The sequence below is a fragment of the Saccopteryx leptura genome, chromosome 3 (assembly GCF_036850995.1).
Source record: "Saccopteryx leptura isolate mSacLep1 chromosome 3, mSacLep1_pri_phased_curated, whole genome shotgun sequence".
Lineage (NCBI taxonomy): Eukaryota > Metazoa > Chordata > Mammalia > Chiroptera > Emballonuridae > Saccopteryx > Saccopteryx leptura.
The window spans coordinates 244,293,514-244,313,003 of NC_089505.1; the positions used below are offsets into that span (position 1 = coordinate 244,293,514).

Genomic DNA, 19,490 nt, shown 5'->3' on the forward strand with positions numbered 1-19,490 from the left:
TCTGCATTTCTAACACACTCCCAGGTAATGCTAGTGCCAGGCCGGGGAAACATACTTTGAGTAGCAAGTCTCTAAACTTGCTTTAGATTCCTCATTCCAGTTGTCCTAACTGCTCAGTGGGGAGGGGGTAGAGCCATGTCCCTAAGTTTCCTATGCCTATTCACCTAGCTTACCCTTTCCCCACCACCTTACTTATTAAAGTGATCAACAGACCTCACAACCTATCTGGTCAAGGCTGGTCCTCTAGTAATTCAGGGTCTAAGTAGATAAGAGGGACCCCGACTCTACCTGAGACAAACCAATTCAAGTTGCTTTACTTGGGGAGTGTGACAGAGGTAGGGAGAGGGCAGGAGCAAAAGGAACAAGGACATCCTTCTTTTGTCCTCTTGACAACTTGGGCCTGTTGGGCAGATTGTACATAAACATTGTGTAGCAGGGTCTGTTTCCAAAGATGTCTGTAATAATACCTTCCTTCCCACATGCTCTATTACAGAGAGGACTTGTCGTTTCCCCAGCCTCTTTTCTTGGATCTGGGCTAGCCCTATGACTTGTTTTGGTCAACAGAATGTGGAAAAAGTGATACTGTGTAACTTCTGAGACTGGGCCTGTGAGCTGAAGTTTTCCCCTTGCCACATGGGTTGCTCTTTTTTTTTAACAGAGACAGAGAGAGTCAGAGAGAGGGATAGACAGGGACAGACACACAGGAATGGAGAGATGAGAAGCATCAATCATTAGTTTTTCGTTGCGTGTTGCAATACCTTAGTTGTTCATTGATTGCTTTTTCATATGTGCCTTGACCGCGGGCCTTCAGTGGAGCGAGTAATCCCTTGCTCAAGCCAGCGACCTTGGGTACAAGCTGGTGAGCTTTCGCTCAAACCAGATGAGCCCGCGCTCAAGCTGGTGACCTCGGGGTCTTGAACCTGGGTCCTTGCATTCCAGTCCGACACTCTATCCAGTGCGCCACTGCCTGGTTAGGTGGGTTGCTCATTCTTATGAAGAAGGTCAAATTAACCATGTGGAGAGAATGAGATTCCAGTTTCCCAGCCAACCCTGCCAAGACCCTGTACTTATGAATAAAACTATCCTAACTTAGTCCCAGCCACCAACTGATAGTAAAACTGGCTACATAATTTGTGGAGCTTGGTATAAAATGAAAACATAGGTTCTGTTGTTCAAAAATTATTAAGAGGCCCTGGCCAGTTGGCTCAGCGGTAGAGCGTCAGCCTGGCGTGCGGGGGACCCGGGTTCGATTCCCGGCCAGGGCACATAGGAGAAGCGCCCATTTGCTTCTCCACCCCCCCTCCTTCCTCTCTGTCTCTCTCTTCCCCTCCCGCAGCCAAGGCTCCATTGGAGCAAAGATGGCCCGGGCGCTGGGGATGGCTCCTTGGCCTCTGCCCCAGGCGCTAGAGTGGCTCTGGTGGTGGCAGAGCGACGCCCCAGAGGGGCAGAACATCGCCCCCTGGTGGGCAGAGCGTCGCCCCCTGGTGGGCGTGCCGGGTGGATCCCAGTCGGGCGCATGCGGGAGTCTGTCTGACTGTCTCTCCCCGTTTCCAGCTTCAGAAAAATACAAAAAAAAAAATAAATTATCAAGAATTTCAAGATGGCAACAGCAGAGCCTTAAACCAATTGCCAGGTCTCTGTGAACGTGGGGACTTGTGCAACTGCGTAAGTCTCATGCCCATTAAGTCAGCCCTGATTGCAAGCTCAGAAGAGATCCTAGCTGACAGCATGTAAAGCAGAACATCCCAGCTGAGCCCTGCCCAAATTCCTGACCCTCAGAGTTGGGAGCAGATAAAATAGTTGTTTTAAACCAAAAATTTAAAAGTGGTTTGCTAGACAACAGCAGGTAACCACAACACATAGCATGGTCTCTTTGTAGAATAGGAGATGGGTGAGAGAAGGTACTGGCGGGTCAATAATTTGAGAATTCTTATGGACTAAGACCAATCACAGATGATAATGCTTGTTCGTTAGATGGATGATTACTTTAAAGATGAAGTCCGTCGGCCTAGCGTGCGGAGGACCCGGGTTCGATTCCCGGCCAGGGCACACAGGAGAAGCGCCCATTTGCTTCTCCACCCCTCCGCTGCGCTTTCCTCTCTGTCTCTCTCTTCCCCTCCCGCAGCCAAGGCTCCATGGGAGCAAAGATGGCCCGGGCGCTGGGGATGGCTCTGTGGCCTCTGCCCCAGGCGCTAGAGTGGCTCTGGTCGCAATATGGCGACGCCCAGGATGGGCAGAGCATCGCCCCCTGGTGGGCAGAGCGTCGCCCCATGGTGGGCGTGCCGGGTGGATCCCGGTTGGGCGCATGCGGGAGTCTGTCTGACTGTCTCTCCCCGTTTCCAGCTTCAGAAAAATGAAAAAAAAAAAAAAAAAAAGATGAAGTCAACTCACAGAATGCAACAGATAAAAAAACTAAAACAACCCAGCGTCTGAAGATATACATACCCCAGAATATGCTGACCTGGATAAAGGCAGAGGAGGGCAGGGATAGGACCCCTCTCACTTGCTTTTCTCTGGGGCAGGCAGGAGTAGAAGAACGAAGGTGTGGCCTCACAGTCTTGGGCTGACATTGAACTTGCACAAATTCACATTGTGAGAGTCTGGGAAGCCTCACTTCTCCTCATCTGTCCCCATCCTGTTGCCCCTGCAGCCTCTCTCTTCCCAGAGAAGGGCAACTTCGTCCTAGCTGCTCAGGCCAAAAATTTGGAATCATCCTTGGATCCATTCTTTCTCTCATCCTCACACCTAGTTCACCAGCATAATTCTCATAAGGCTCTACCTTCAAAATATATTCTCAGTGAGACTTCATCCGACCATCTCCACTGATACTATGGTGGGCCACACTCCCTGTCTCCTGCTGGGATCACTGCGGCAGCTGCCTGTCTGTTCCTTTGCGTCCATCCTGGCCCCCACTAATCTTCAACCCAGCCGCTAGAGTGGTTCCAGTAAAAAGGGTCAGATCATGTCATTGGAGATCCTTTGGGGATCTAAGGGCTTCAGGGACCACCATTTATGGAGCATGTGCTCTGTGCTGGCTGCACAAAATCAAAGCAGTGGCTCCTCACCACACCCGTGAAAAATCATCAATGCTACCTGACAAATAAGGAACACAGGCTCAGAAGGAGGGAGAGCTGCTTACCAGGTGACACAGCTAATACAGGGCAGGAAGGAGGGCATCCTCTCTTCCCACCAGGCTCCTCTGCCCCTGACCTTGCATTGCTCCTCCTTCACAGCCTGAGCCCTGCGGGAGGGGGTGCTCCTGGCACTTTCCTGGACTGGTGCTTCTCTGTTGATGGGAACACCTGGACTTGGTGCTGAGGAGGACCCTGTCAGTGCTCAGTGCCTGGGTAGGCTACAAGGATAGAACAGGGACTCACAAAGCTGGTCTATGTGGGCAACTAACAGGGCACAGAATCAGGCCTCTGCCAGCTCTGGAGCTCTAGGAGGCGGGGACCCAGTTTTCTCAGTCCCTGCAGAACTCCTTGTTCAGTGCCCTGGAGAATGTTAGCCTTCATATCACCAGTGCTTTTGTAGAGGTCTGGGCTTGCTGCCAGGATTTGGTTTTACATCTAAGTTGTGTGATGTGGTATAAGAAAGTCACTTAGGCCCCCCCTGTGAAGTGGGAATGATAGTCTTTTTTTTTAATATTTTATTTATTGATTTTTTTTTTTCTTAGAGAGAGAGGAGTGAGAGAGAGAGAAGGGGGAGAAGCAGGAAGCATCAACTCCCATATGTGCTCTGACCAGGCAAGCCCAATGTTTCGAACCGGCGACCTCAGTGTTCCAGGTTGACGCCCCATCCCACTGCGCCACCACAGGTCAGGCGGGAATGATAGTCTTAAAGGGTGCTGAGCCCATTCATGGGGCACATGCTAAGTGCCTGTACTGCCTGGGCGCTGTCCCAGCGAGGTCACAAGAACGCACCGCGAGGTGAGCGGTGAGAGGAGATCCCGAGCGCCTGGAAACCGGTTCTGAAGGGCCGGCCAACCGTGTCGTTTCTCGCGTTGGGCAGCAGGGGGGGCGCGCAGACCGTATAATGGAAGCGCCATCCCCTTAAGGCTGCAGGTGGCAACCGGATCTCTGGGGTTTCAGCAGCCCCTGTGAGGGAGCGGGCGTGGAGAGGGGCAGCTGTGGGGGGGCAGAGAGAGGCCCTTTATACAGAAGCCTAAGAGTTAGAATCAGCATGTTATAGACTACTCAGAGGCTACGGGAAGTGAAGCCCGAGGAGGTGTGGCGCGGCGCAGTGACAGAAGGCGGGAGAACCCTAGTGCGGTGGAGATAGGCGAGACACTGTGCCAGGCGCCCTTGACCGCTGTTCCTGAGCTGGAGGAGTTGATGCTTCCTAACTATAGGGCAGAAACAAACACCCCCCTCCTCATAGGAGAAAAGGAGTGGGGGAAGAGATCTTCATCCTGTGCAATCACACCTGGGAGGTGGTAGTGTGTGAGTGTGTGTGTGTATGTGTGTATCTTCCTGCTACCAGATGACACTTCTTACCAGCCCCAAATGTGCTAGCAGTTAAGGTCCTTCTGGCCTTACATGGGTTGATAGACCTATTTTTCTTTTCTGATTCCAAAACTACTGTATACATGTTGCATAAAAATAAAACAACACTGAAGTAACTGCTAAGAAAATGAAATCCTCTCCATAATTCCCTAACAAAATAACCTCTGTGAACAGTATTGTTCAGGTTTATTTCTATTCCATATATAGACTAACGTATGTATTTATTGTGATTTTGATAAGAATCTAAAAATTAAACTATAAAACGGTTCTTTAACTTGCTTTATTTCTCAATAGATATTGCACATCTCCCTGAATCAGTATATAAAGCTCTGCCTCATTTTTAGTAAGTGGTTATACAAAATGCAATGGTTGAGCCAGCCCACTACTGATGGGCCTTAAGGTATTTTTCCCCTTTCAACCATGACAAACATCCTAAGGGTGCTGTGCTCCCTGCAAGTATTCTTTAGTAGTGAATCTTAAATGTACAATTCCTGGGAAGACAGACAGAGATGTTAATTTTATTATTTTTATTTTTTACTTACTGATTTTAGCAAGAGAGAAAGGAGAGGAACATCAATCTGTTCCTGTGGGTACCCTGACTGGGGATCAAACCAGCAACCTCTGCACTTCAGGGCAATGCTCTAACCAACCAAGCTACCCAGCCAGGGCAAGATGTTCACTTGAAATGTTGGCTGATGTTGCTGCATTGCCCTTCACAAAAGTTGCCTGGGCAGTATGCCCAACCACAGTCAAGAGATCTTGGTGGGTTCAGCCATGACCTCTCTCTCGAGGTGAAGGCTGAATCCTCCAACTCTTGCAACTGGCAGTTGCCTGACCTGGCCACTCTGGAGGTCCCAGCAGCTCACTAAGGAACTTAGGGGAGGTTGAAAAGGAAGGGAGGGAGCTTGCTAGTTCAGTTCAGATGGGTCAACAGCAAGATAAAGGATTTTATAACTGCTCCCAGAAAAGGGGAAATTACAAAGTCCCTTATCTCCCAAAGGACTGTGGTGGGGTTGGGTTGGGGTTGGGGCCAGTGCACAAGAGCCAGTTGTAGGAGTGAGGCACCAGTGGAGGTGTTCCTGGAAGGGAAACTGTCACTCTTTAGGAAGAGGGTCCCTGTGGGCACAGGAGCCCCAAGGACCAACCCACTGCCCTTTAAAGCTCCAGCATCTGTCTGGTGGTAGGAGAAACCCTAACCCTGGCCAAACCTCCCAGCTCCAACAGAACATATAGCCTATCTTTGAGGGAGAAGAGAAGGCTAAGCCCCCGCTCCTGAGGTGGAATCAGATGCTACATTTGTTTAAAGAGCCTCTAACCTGGAGGAGCCCTGGAGGTCTTCCTGGTGGAAGAGGTTAGAAGCTCCCTGTGTCTTGGTAAGTAGGCAGGATTTGGACTCTCCAAGAAGCCTGAGCAAAGGCATGTTTGGAGGAGTTACAGTCTGCTCAGGAACAGGAAGGAGCACGGTGGATTGAGGGTGAGCTGGAGGTGGGGACAGGGCAGGAGGAACTCAAGCTGGGGCTGCGATAGAGGCTCATGTGCGGGTGCCCTGCAGCGCCAAAGAGAGGAGTTTGTTTCAGAGTCCTAGAATGCCCTTCTGACCGCTGAACCTCCGGGGCCCTGGAAGATCTGGGCTTCCAGAGTCTGGACACGTTCCCTATGGCTGCTGGAAGCCTGTCGGAGGCTCTTTTCCCAGAGCAGCGGAGGACTCAGGTCTGGGGAGCCGTTCAGCGCCAGGCAGCGAGGCCCACGGACACCAGGGGGCGGGGAGCCCCCTCCTCCGGGCGGGGAGCCCCTCCTCCCCCCGCGGCGCTGGTCTAGAGTCCCGGCTGCGCGCCTGGGCCAAGGGCTGGCACTCTGGTCTTCGCATCTCCACCTTTGGCTCTTTTTTCTTCCCCACCCTCAGCCAGGAGTTCTTTCCCCCAGCCCCGCCAGGTCAACGGAGGATTAGGGGTGCGGGGAGAGGGGAGAGTTAGCGAATTCAGGAGGGTGGGCTAAAGGAGGTTGTGCCCGGGTTATCTCCACTCGCTCTCCCTCTTCCTTCTTCTTTCCCTCCTCCTGTCATGATCTTTGGTACCAACCCAGTTTTTACTGGAGTTGGTTGTCCTCCACGTGTGTGCTCTCATGAAGCAAAAGATACAAATTCATAACATTAGAAGGAAGGAAAAAAATCCTTTGCTCCCTCACACGGTGCCTGTCCCCTCGGAGTCGTCCCCTCTGGAGGCCAGCGCCCCTCCCCCCTCGCCCCCCCAGGAGAAGTAGGGGCTGGGGCTGCCCCACTCCCCCTGCCACACACCCGCACGCGGCAGAGTCACTGCCCTGTGGGCGCCGCCGCGGGCGGAATCAGGGACCGGGGATTGAGGCGGCCGCCGCGTGTTTGCCCAGCGCCCGCCCCCGCCGTCCCTAATCTCCGATACACTTGCAAGTTGGCTTCCTGCTCCGGGGCCCCCAGCTCCCAGAGCAAACAGGCGGAGCGAGGCGCTGCATCCGAAATGTGGCATTTGAGCCTTGCCGGAGGAAAGCCAAGCGCGGCCGGTCGGCTGTAATTGCCCTTCCCTCCCTAATCCTCCGGCCAGCCCCTTCCGCCTTCTGCGGCCCATTGATTAGGGAGGGAGCCGCGGGCTTAGCCAGGCTCTGGGAGGGGCGCCCCAAACCCCACCCTAGGCCTAGCAGGCAGTCAGGACCTTCCCCCCACCCTAGTCTCCCTGTGCACCAGCCTCTCTCCATCTAATGTCCTTCCGGATTTGGGGGAGGAGAATGTCCCTTGAAAGGGCATCAGGTTGCCAGGGGAAAGATGGAGTGGTAATTAAAAGGGGAACACCCCAAAACTTTCCCAGGCATACCCCAGGCTGAGGGATGTAACACCCAGACCACGATGTCCTTTGTGTGATGAGGGAGGGAGTGCAGAGAATCCACAGGGGCCTGGCTGGGCTTGACACCCTGAGACCCACTATGAATCTGGGGTTGGGAGGTCCCTGTGTGCCCCAAACCACCCTCAAGGGTCCACTGCTTCGGCAGTGGCCAGGGCTCACTTCCTGTGGTCTGCTCAGAGGGGCCTGGGCCTCACACCAACTTCATTCAGCCTTCCATCCACTGAACACAGGGGTGGGGACTGCAGAGTGCCAAGAGCTCCAAGCTGGAAAACAGACATGGCCTTTACCACAAGCAGTTCATGGGAGAGGTCAGTACAGGGGAAGAGAGAAATGGGGTGAAATGGGAGCAAACTCACCGAAGCCTTGGTGATGGCTTCAAAGGGACAAGAACTAGTTCCCAGCTGGAGTGAGTTTTGTTGCTTTCCTCCTTTTCCTCAGCCTTCCGTCCAGGTCCCCACCCTGCACTCCTTCTCCCTCCCAGAACAGCCACCCCAGGCCAGGGAGACAACCTTGGCCTTCCCAGCCTACATCTCTGGATTTAGGATCACAGTTCATGGCTTGGCTTCTCTGTACAAGAGCATGGCCCCAGAGGATCCAGGGAGCAGGGGCCTCCTCCGACAGCCTGAGGCCCAGGGAAGAAGAGCTGCGGCTGGGGACAGAGGCTGGGCCAGGGTAAGTAGAGGTCCACAGAAATGGAACACAAAGGAGATGTAAGAGGGAAATCAGGCGAAGAGGATTTGATAGCAAACAAGCACCTGATGTTTCAGCGCCTCCCCTGGACGCCCCTGAACAGGGCTGGGCCAAGGCAATGAGGAGCCACGGAGGGCACACCTGTAAGAAGGCACTCCCTCTCGAGTTCATACAAGGGCAGGGTCAGCATCCTGGAGGGAGTACCTCCTTGCCTCACCCTACGCCCTGCCCTCACTGCCCTATTGGAGCCCCCCCTGGCCTAGGATAGCCCCAGGCACTGACCATTACCTGGGATTTGCCCCATAGCCTGACATCAGCTTGACGTTATCCTCTCTCTTCACTTGGTTGGTACTGACAGAAGGCGCATGAGGCAGGGACCTTATCCTTCAAGGTCACTGCCAATAGCAGGACCTAAGTAGGTAGTGAGTAGTAAATAAATATATAGCTGATGAATAAGTAAATGACCCTGTGTCACCCACTCTCCTTATCCCCCTTCTGAATTCTTCCCTTTAGACATGGCCAGCTGCAGTGGCCACCCCTGGGGTTGCTGGCTTTACCTCTAACCTCATTTAATCCTCAACCCCTCTGCCTGAGTGTGAATTTACACAATTGATGGGTTTTTATTCTCACTTTCTCTGATACTAAGCCCCACTTCTCTCTCCAGATAGATGACAACTCTCTGGGGGTGGAGGCCACGCCTGGCCTGGAATTCTTCTCTACCTTGCAGCACACAGCCCAGGGAGGCCCTCAATAGATGCTGTGTGGCACTTGGGGCCTCACGCCCATCTGGAGACTTTGGACAAGTCCTCCTAATGCCTTATTTCTGGTCAAGGAAAGAATGATCCAGGTCACAAGTCTTTGCAGTGACAGACTTGGCAGAAGCTAGGACCCTGTTTCCCAGAAGCTGTGGGATCTTGTCTTTATGATTAGTAATTGCATCATGTATGTAGGGGTGGGCTGGTGGGGCTTCTCAGCTTTTTCTTATCATACCCAGTACATGGCCCCCAAGTTCAATGAATGTGACAATGAACGTGCGAGCAGGTGGAAGAGTGTGTGACATCTGTTGGGGGTTTGTGTGTGTATGGTGTTTGCTGTGTATGAATGTGAATGAGTGCCTGGGGAGCTGTGTGTGTGTGTGTGGTGTCAGCAGAGGGTGTATGTAGGGATTGTGTTGGATATGAATGTAGGTTGGTGGAGGGTGTTGGCTGGGCATGTGTGTCTGCTGAGTGCGGGTGTGTATGTAGTATCTCCTGGGTTGTGTCTTCGTGCTGTTAGTGTTTTCTAACAATGTGGGTTAGTGGTGTCTGGGGTGTGTCTGCAGAGCATGTTTAGTGCTGGCTAGAGTGTAGGCATGTCATGCCTGCTCTGCGTGCATGTAGGTGGCTGGGTGCCTGCCTGGAGGCTGTGTGTGTGTGTGTGTGTGTGTGTGTGTGTGTGTGTGTGTGTGTGTGTCAGAGAGAGAGACAGACAGACAGGAAGGGAGAGAGATGAGAAACATCAGTTCTTCGTGCATTACCTTGGTTGTTCATTGATTGCTTTCTCATATGTGTCTTGACCAGGGGGCTACAGCAGAGCAAGTGATCCCTTGCTCAAGCCAGTGACCTTGGGTCATGTCTATGATCCCACACTCAAGCCAGCGATCCCACACTCAAGCTAGTGAACCTGCGCTCAAGCTGGATGAGCCTGTTTTTAAGCTGGCGACCTCAGGGTTTCCAACCTTGGTCCTCTGCATCCCAGTCTGACACTCTATCCACTGCACCACGACCTGGTCAGCCTGAAGGCTGTATTGTGATGCTGCCTTCCAGAAGCCTCTGTGTAAAGTCTGCTGATCACCCTATACTTGGCCAGAGGCTGCTGTCTCTAGGCCTGGACTGGTTGGCAGGCATGGATGAGGTTCTGGGAAGTCCATTGGTTCAGGAGGTCAGGAAGCTGAGAGATAGCAGTAACTGCTGTGACAAGGGGCATGGAGCCCTACCAGGGGCAGGTGCTGGTTGCCATAAGTGGGCTGTGGCTGGTATCTGGAGGCCTCAAGCCCTGTTGAATACAAATGGCAAAGCCCAATGCACCACATAGATCAAGGGGAGGGGAGAGGGATGGGAACATTAAGTCTGGGTCTCAATCTAGACAATACATTCAAGCTCAGGACAATTGAAAGGAAGGGAGCCCTGGGAGAGAGTGAACTTGGATGGCTGTAGCCGGTGGGATAAGGAAGTAAGCCAGCTCTGGCGGGCCAGGGTTAGCCCACAGGACACCCTTCTGAGCAGCAGCAGCTCCCTGCCAGGGCACAGGACTCAGTACAGGGAGCAGGAGCAGGATCTCAGCCCCGCTGCCCACCTGGCCAGTTGCCCTTGCACCTTGTACAGACCTGCTCAGCTGTATACAGTGACCCTGGACCCTGGCCTAGGAACCTGTCACTTTCAGTTCCTGTAGAGGGGAGAAGTGGACATCCTCCTCAGGCTTTGGAGGAGACCGGGAAAGGCTGGGCAGGCTGGGCAGGGGCCGGCTTTGGAGAAGGATAGCTGGAGGTCTTTTTGCTGGACACACCCATCTCCTGGGTCCTGGTCTGGCTTTCACAGCGAAGACAGGATAGAAGGAAGGCCCCAGCAATCCAGAATTCTCTCACCTCCATAAAGTGCCAAAATGGCCCCTCACCACCCATGGGAGAGCTATGATGGGGAAGACACAACAACAACAACAACAACAAAAAAAAAAAAAAAAGGAAAAAAGAAGGAGCCTTGACTAGAAAAGGGCATTCAGAAAGGATCCAGCCCTGGCCAGTTGGCTCAACGGTAGAGCGTCGGCCTAGCGTGCGGAGGACCCGGGTTCGATTCCTGGCCAGGGCACACAGGAGAAGCGCCCATTTGCTTCTCCACCCCTCCGCTGCGCTTTCCTCTCTGTCTCTCTCTTCCCCTCCCACAGCCAAGGCTCCATTGGAGCAAAGATGGCCCGGGCGCTGGGGATGGCTCTGTGGCCTCTGCCTCAGGCGCTAGAGTGGCTCTGGTCGCAACATGGCGACGCCCAGGATGGGCAGAGCATCGCCCCCTGGTGGGCAGAGCATCGCTCCTGGTGGGCGTATCCCGGTCGGCGCATGCGGGAGTCTGTCTGACTGTCTCTCCCTGTTTCCAGCTTCAGAAAAATGAAAAAAAAAAAAAAAAAAAAAAAAAGGATCCAGACAGGGGAGAGGAGAGCAGCCTCCCAAATAGTAAAGGAGTCAGCAAGGTGACCCACTGACAAGATTTCTAATCTCGGACTACTGACTTCTTTCTGGTCTTCAGTTTTGTCATCTGATTAAGGAGGTTGGAATAAAACAACTTCAAGTCTCCTTTCCCTATGACTCTAACCACAGACAGACCAGCCTGGCAGAGGGCTGCCCCAGAGGATGGTTAACACTAGCTCCTCTCCTCTTTCACAAGAAGGAGTGAGCGGGGGTGGGGGTGCGGTGGGGTGGAGGGGGGGTGGAGAGTGTGGGTGCCTTAGTGCAGCCCATCCCCAGACTGACAACCAGCCATGGCCGGCAGCTTGCTGCCTGGTGTCTGCAGCACCGTGCTCACATGTCAACAAAGACTTGAAAGGACTATTATGGACTCTTAGTTCCAAGGAGGACAGTGTCTTTCTAACTAAATTCTAGAATAAAATTTGGAAACTTGGAAAACTGAGATTCTGGGAAACTCTAACAAAACCCCTGAACCAATGTGAGTAGCCTTGGCCATTTTTTTGGTCACTGGGGCCTGGAGGACAGACAAGGCATGAGACAGAGAAGTCCGGGCCTTTGGAGGTCACGCTGTGAGTAGAAGAGGAGGTTGCTGGTTGCCTTAGCACCCAGGAGGGAGGGGGACGTTGTGAGCAAGATTTTTCACACCTTCCGTAAAACAGGAAAAAAAAATTATTTCTTCTATTTCCTTCTCTGAGATTAATGATAAACGGTCTATACCCTAAAAGAAAATGATAAAGACTCTAATTTTACTTGGAGGCTTAGAAATGCCATTTCTACGCAAAACAGGGAGCCCATAATCAGACCGAGCGGGGCAGAGCTTTGATAGAAAATGTTTCCCGCTCTCCTTCTATTTCTTCCCCTCCTTTCCCTCCCAAACCAAGATGCCCAACAGCTAAGAACAATGCTCAATAAAGTGAAATAATATTTTAGTCAAAATAGGCCAAGACTGCTCCCAGCCAACTGTAAATTAGCATTTTGAGGGCAAATATGCAGACAATTTGAGATAATGAAGCCTGATTATTCAATCCAATGAATGTTAACTAGGGAGCAGAGGCTCCACTGCCTTATCTCACTCCCTTCGATTTATTTTTTTAATCGTTTCACATTTGAACTCTTTATTTGTTTCTGTTTTATGTGCCCCCTCCCTCCCTCCCTCCCTCTGTCTGTTTCTGTCTCTTTCACACACACAGGCACACAGAGTCTTCCTTCCCTCTCCACCTCCTCCACTCTTGCCCAGGCTGCAGAAAAGGACCAGCTTGGCCCTTGGGGTGGGCTCAGCAAGTCCCCCAGAGCACCCGCTCTGTACATGGTCCTTTGTGGAGGCGGAGGGGCTGGGGGCTGAAGTGCACTAAACAGACAACAGGCCCTGCTTCTTAGTGTTTAGAGCGGGGCTGCCTAGAGGATCTGGGAAAGTCACACACGTTTGTAAAGGAACGTACCAGGTGCAGGTGAGGTGTGGGACTCTGGGATGCACATGGAGTCCTAAACAATAAGAGGAAGACTTGTCAGGCCTTCAAGACACCCTCTTTGAAAGGTCCATGGTGAGCCCCTGCATCCCCAGAAGTGAAAACTTATCTTAAATTAGTTTTCATTCCAGGTAGGACTAACTTCATAATTTGCAGAGCAAATTGAAATGAAAATACAGAGCCCCTTGTTAAAAATTATCGAGAATTTCAAGATGGTGATGGCAGAGCATTTCAGCAAGCATGGGGGCTGCGTCACTGGGCCTTGGCAGCTGCGCAGACAACAAGCCACGCGGCTGGCCCTGATCCAGGAGCGCCAGGAGGTAATCCAAGAAGGCTTTCTGGAGGAGAAATGAGGCAGGATCTTCTAGCTGCTGAAAAGCTGTCAGCAAGACCTTGTTTCTTCTGGGTAGTACCCATTCTCCAGCCCAGAAATGATGCTTACTTGGTGCTGGAGACAGCTCCCGCCTGAGTGAGGATCCCTCATGCTTTGGTGGCCCCCTGAGCTTAGCCTCCTCCTTTGACATCGGCCCTGCTCTTTCCCTTACCAGTGCCTGCTTACCGGTTCCTGCTCCTTTCCCCGTGGGCTCTTGTCCCAGTTCCAGGTCCTGCCATCCCCTTCCTTCAGTGTTCATTGAGTGCCTTCATGCTGTTTGCAGCCGGAAATCTCCTCCCAGTCATGGCCTCACCCCTTCTCTGCCCCACTCTTCAGCATGCCTGCTTCCCACCAAACCTCCTGCTCAAGTTCATTACACCCCTCAGACCCTCGGTGCCTCTGCTCATGCTGGAAGGCCTTCCTTTGGCCCCCAACCCCCTCTTCCCATCTACCCTTATTTTCATCCCTGTCTTAATGCCTAGCCAGAGCTTTAAGTAGCCCTGGTCCTATACCAAGCTTTGCCCTATAATGGCATGCTCTTGGGAAAGTTATTTCACCTCTCTGAGCCTCAGTTTCCTTGTGAACAAATAGGGATGTACAGTACTACTACCGTGTCTCGTGAGATAAATTGGAGGACAGAATGAACTGGTGCAGGGGGTTGACCCTCGTGAATGTGCATACATGTTAGCTTACCACTCTGGGAGGCCGTAGGGCAAGCTGCCCTCTCAGAACTTCTGTACCATTCAGAGGCCCCATAACACAGTGTGGGCACAGTGTTGCGCTGTTTCCTCCACTTGGCTGAGTCTGCCATGAATGCGGTGGTAGACACTGAGGATGGGCTCCCTCAACCTCCCATGCTATCCTCTTATTGGCTGGAGAGATTAGAAAAACTAAAAACTGCATTTCCCAGACTCTCTTTGAGCTAGGGTTCTGGAAGTGAATAGGATCGTATCATCAGTTACATTTATGAAATTTGGAATGTGGATATGAGTCCAAGGCTGTTTTCTGCCTCTGGTTGATTCTAATGACTAGCAAGATTATAGAAACATGGTTTTTGGTTTGTTTGTTTCTGCAATAGCTTCCGTAGTTCATTCTCTAGCTCCTGGGAGTCAAGAGTCAAGGACAGTGGTGACAATGTCAGTAATAGCTTGATTCTAGTTTCTTGGTCTCTGTGTTACAGCTACAATGGTTTCAAACTGCTGGCCCAGCCTGCAGTTCAAAGAATGGTCTCAGAAGTTGGAGTGCCACTGGAATCAGTTCAGAATTCTTCTGGAAATAATTCCTGGATATTCAGGTTAAAACTCACTATGTTGGCCCTTCCAATATTTTGAAAACACCTTATTCTTTATATTAAATCTGTCTTTGCTTCAATGCTCAGAGGGAGTTTCTACACAGAACCTTGACAGGCACATTGTAAGCCCTGCTTGCTCTTGCTATTGTACACGCACAACACAGCACCTAACAGAGGTCTCCCTTTCCCAAAGAAAGCTCACCCTTCACACCAGCAGATCCAGTGCCAACTTGGCCTCTGAGCTGCTTGGCTCATGTGCTGGTCATTGGTTGCTTGCACATTCATTTATTCTCTGCCCTTCCCTTGCTCTGTCCCGGATTCAGGGAATTGACCCTTGCAAATTATGTTTCCCAGTAATTTGCTCTGTCCAATTTGGTTTCCTACTGTGTTCAACCAATTTGAGGCCCTGGTAGGAGGCTGGAGGACAGGAGAAGGGAAAAGGCCAGCGTATTTCATGTCCTTTCTCTCTCTTTCTCTTGTTTCCATTGGCATCTATTCTGTGCAGCCAGCTTCAGCCAGGCATTTCCCCTTAAAATGACTCCAGCTCACAGTTGTTGGCCCCTTCAAGTTGTAGCTTTGACCTGGTAGCCCCAGCTCGTGGCTCTGGTAAACACCACCCCCTCGCTCTGACTGTCAGGCTCTGGGGTGGTAGCAACTTCCTGCAGTTGTTAATCTTGGAGTTGCCTCACCTTTCCATTTTCAGCTTTTCCAATACTCTGTAACTGGGTTCTCAAATTAAACCCCCTCTGCAGAGAGCGATCTGGCATGAGCAGGGTTTGCAGCCTTAGCCTCATTCCTCATGCATGTGGTACTAGGGCTGAGCACCCCCACCACATCTTCCCTCCTCGTGGACACAGTCTATCTCAGAGGCCTGTCTCGCCGGCCTGTCCTGGCCCAGCCTGCAGAAACATCTGGGCAGAGTCCTTTGGGATCCCCTTCCCCAGCTGGGGAGTAGGGGTAGGGGAGGAGCCAGGGTGAATGACAGCTTTCATCAACACCTCACTCTTCTCTTCTCGACATGTTTACTCACAGGCTGTCTGGAAAGTGAGAATCCTCCCTAATAGATATTTCACCCAATTAAATAATTAAAGCAGAGCGTTGCTAAGCATCCTTGGCGAATGTCTCCCAGACCTGGAGGCTCCATCATGCCAGGCCATGGCTGTTGCCAGTCAGGGTCTGGCCAATGCTGAGAGGACAGAGGCGGGTGGGAGGAGCTGCCTCCATATTTCCAGGTCGGGCTGAAGGAGATGAGTGCACTAGAGAGAGAAGGGAAGGAAGGACTTGAAACCATGTCAATGCAGCAAATTAAAAATTAAAATTAAAAAGATAGAGAGAGAGAGAGAGGGAACGAAGGGTATTTAGAAAAGGAAGGTGGGGGCTCATGGGAGAGGTCAACAGACAGTTGGGTAAGGATCCTGCAAAGGAGAAGCTAAGAATGTACGATTCATTCATACTGTGGAATACCACTCAGCCCTTAAAAGAAATAAGATAAATTTGCATGTTCGGATGGGAAAAGGTCACTAAGATACTATATGTGAAAAAAATGCAGACATAGTCCGTACAGCTTAGTTTAAATATGAGTAAAACTAGCACACACGTATATACGTTATACCTGGCCACCCATGGAGAAGGGCTGGCAGTAGCACCCCCCAGTGCTCCTTGGGTGGCCTCTGTGCCTGGGGGTGGGGTGAGGAGAAGGGGGCATTCTCATTTTACTCTCCACACTCCTGAAATGCTCGACTCTTACAACCAGAACGTGTTCTTATATCACTTCTATAATTAAAACAAAAAAAATGTAGTGAGGAATACTGTTAGAAAAAAGAAATAGCTGTGTCTTAAAAAAATGGCGCAGAGGAGGATGTAGGAGTTATGATAAATTGAGGAAAATAGATTCTTAACTGAGTCTATAGTCTTGAATCAGTATTTTTCAGTCATTTTGGCCTCATGTCATAGTGAAAAATAGGTTTTCAGTAGATCCCGGTACACACACACATATATATTCATAACCGAAGTTTCACAAAATGATGTTTGTTTTTAATATATACTGTGTGCGCTAGTATTTTCAATTCTTATCTAATTTTCCCTTTAAAAATACTGTTTGTCATCCGGATTTCATGACCATTATTTGGAAAAAGCTGCCTGAAGGGATGGGGCTCTGGGCCCTCTTAGGAGAGGCTTGCTCATCAAACCCTCAGGGACAACCCCAGGCTGGAGAGGAACCCTAGAATCTTTACTATGCCAAGTCCCAGAGGGGACAGGGAAAGACGTTCTTCACTGGTACCACCACACGGTGTCAGCACTGGCTGCATTCGGTACCAATCCAAGCACCGCCCAGAGGTCTATCTTTAAACCATTATGAAACAGAATTGAACTGTTGTCTACCTTCCAACCCACCTCCAGGTCTCACCTCCGAGAGGGAGGGGGGAGAAAGAGAGAGAGAGAGAGAAACAAAACCCCAGATTCTCCACATGAAGCCCAAACCTCCTTCCCAAATGGGGTAGCCTAGTCTTAAAGATAGAACCAAATTCCACCCCAAGTTCAAAATCCAAGTTTTCATTATTAGCTGTGTGGCCTTGGGCAAGTTTCTTAACCTCTCTGTACCTCAGTATCTTCTGTAAAATGGGCATACGTAATGATACCTCCTTTAAAAAAAAGCCTCCTTCCCTCAAGGAGTTGTAAAGATAAAATGCACTAATACACGCAGAGCCCTAAGAGTATAAGCTATTGCTATTATGCAGTTTTCCCTCCTGGTTGCTTCTGCTGTGAAGGTGCTGTCAGTGGTGGGACGTGCTTTAGTGGTCAATTAACTGCAGAAATGAATGAAATCTGGGAGAGCCCATTTCCAACCTTCCCCCTGGCTGGGCAGTGGGCTGGAGCTGGGAGGTGAAGGGAGGTGGAGTGTGGCGGCTGAGATGAGGCTGATAAGCCATGACTCCAGCTCACTTGTGATTGTGCCCTGGGGCCTGGCCAACCCCTCCCCCACTCCCCCACTGCTATACAGCACTCAGAGCCAGGCCTATCTTGGCCATCACTGTTCCTGAGTCAGGACCAACTTCTCCCTGATCTCTTAGGTCAGGTGGGAGACAGACCACCCTATAGACCCTGAGAACGGCTCACTCTACCTTCTGTGCCAAACTAATATCCCTCCAGAAAGTAGGGGTGGCCCACCACTTCTCTCCTCTGCAGGTGGGCACACTACACTCCTCCCTTCACCAGGTACAGGGCTCCTGTCTAAGGTCCTCTCTTCCCCCCAGGGCTCCCATCCTCTGGTCAGTCTCTCTCCTCTCTACTCCAGTCCTACTAAAAACATCCCTAATGCATCCTGCTCTCCAAAGCCTCTTCCTTGAGCTGGGTTCCTTCTCCATACCCAGATGCAGGCCTATCTCAGCCATCACTGAGCCCTGAGGCCAGCACCTTTAATTTCACCATCTTCTAAATATCATGGCCTAATGTTATCTCTTTAGAAACTTGAAAACAGAATCCGAAAGTATTAAATGTAACCTTCAAAATGGCCACAGGTTTTCTTTTTGAATTGTTTCCACTGAGGCACATAACTCAAGGGTGGAACAAAGAAGTACCAGAGAAGCCCGGCATCCACATTTGAATAGGGGAAAATTCTCTCCTTTTTGGCATATAGTTTTCTGAGGTTTTTTCTTTTGTATTTTTCTGAAGCTGGAAATGGGGAGGTAGTCAGACAGACTCACGCATGCGCCTGACCGGGATCCGCCTGGCATGCCCACCAGGGGGCGATGCTCTGCCCATCTGGGGCATTGCTCTGTTGCAACCAGGGCCATTCTAGTGCCTGAGGCAGAGGCCATGGAGCCATCCTAAGGGACCGGGCCAACTCTGCTCCAATGGAGCCTTGGCTACCGGAGGGGAAGAGAGAGACAGAGAGGAAGGAGAGGGGGAGGGGTGGAGAAGCAGATGGGCGCTTCTCTTGTGTGCCCTGGCCGGGAATCAAACCCGGGACTTCTGCACAGCAGGCCGACGCTCAACCACTGAGCCAACCGGCCAGGGCCACTTTTCTGAGTTTTAACACATGCACAGAGCCCTGTGACCATCACCCAAATCAAGATACAAAACAATTCTATGACTGCTCCCAAATTTCTTCCTCCTGTCTAATTTTACTTGTATTTATTTCTCCTCCTCCAACCCCTTGCAACCACTCATTTGTTCTCCTTTGCTGTAGTTTTATCCTTCCCAATAATGTCATATAAATGAAATGCTAGAATAGGTAGCCATTTAAGACTTACTTCTTCCACTTATTATAATGCATTTGTGATTCATTTTCGTTGTTGCATGGATTAAGAGTTTGTTCCTTTTTTTATATAAATTTATTTTTTATTTATTCATTTTAGAGAGGAGAGGGAGAGACACAGAGAGAGAGAGAGGAAAGACAGAGAGAGAGAAGGGGGGAGGAGCTGGAAGCATCAACTGCCATATGTGCCTTGACCAGGCAAGCCCAGGGTTTCGAACCGGCGACCTCAGCATTTCCAGGTCGACGCTTTATCCACTGTGCCACCACAGGTCAGGCAAGTTTGTTCCTTTTTATTGCTGAGCAGTAGTCCATCATATGGGTGCACTATAGTTTGGTTGTTATTATGGGTAAATACCTAGGAGTGGAATTGCCAGGTCATATTCAAGTTATTTAAAAATAAAGAATGAGAGCAAAATTTTTTTTCAGTCTTGTAACTCTGCAGGCAACCTCTGTTACCATTTTCTTTGTATTTTTCCAGATGTGTGTGTGTGTGTGTGTGTGTGTGTGTGTGTGTGAGAGAGAGAGAGAGAGAGAGAGAGAGAGAGAGACAGAGGAACACAGAGGGATAGAGAGAACATATAATCTTTAAAAACATACAAGTCATCATATAATATATGTTTTGCTTTTGTTACCTTTTTCAATTAAAGATCATATCTTCTTATTCTGTTTCATTCTTTTCTATAGCTGCCTAATATTCCACATACAGATGTACCATACTTTAACTCCTTATTTAAGATTTCGGAGTTTCTGGAATTAAAATGTTGTAACAAGGATCCTTGTATGTGTTCCTTGGGCTGTTGTTTGACAACAGTAAAATAACTCA

At 50.6% G+C, this 19,490-nt stretch overlaps 1 non-coding gene across 1 annotated transcript; it reads right to left on the bottom strand.

The window, feature by feature from the left end:
- Window positions 1–18,351: 18,351 nt before the first annotated feature.
- On the bottom strand, window positions 18,352–18,427 carry TRNAS-GCU (transfer RNA serine (anticodon GCU)). Its single transcript has one exon. It is a non-coding gene; the product is annotated as a tRNA-Ser (tRNA).
- Between the last annotated feature and the right edge of the window lie 1,063 nt (window positions 18,428–19,490).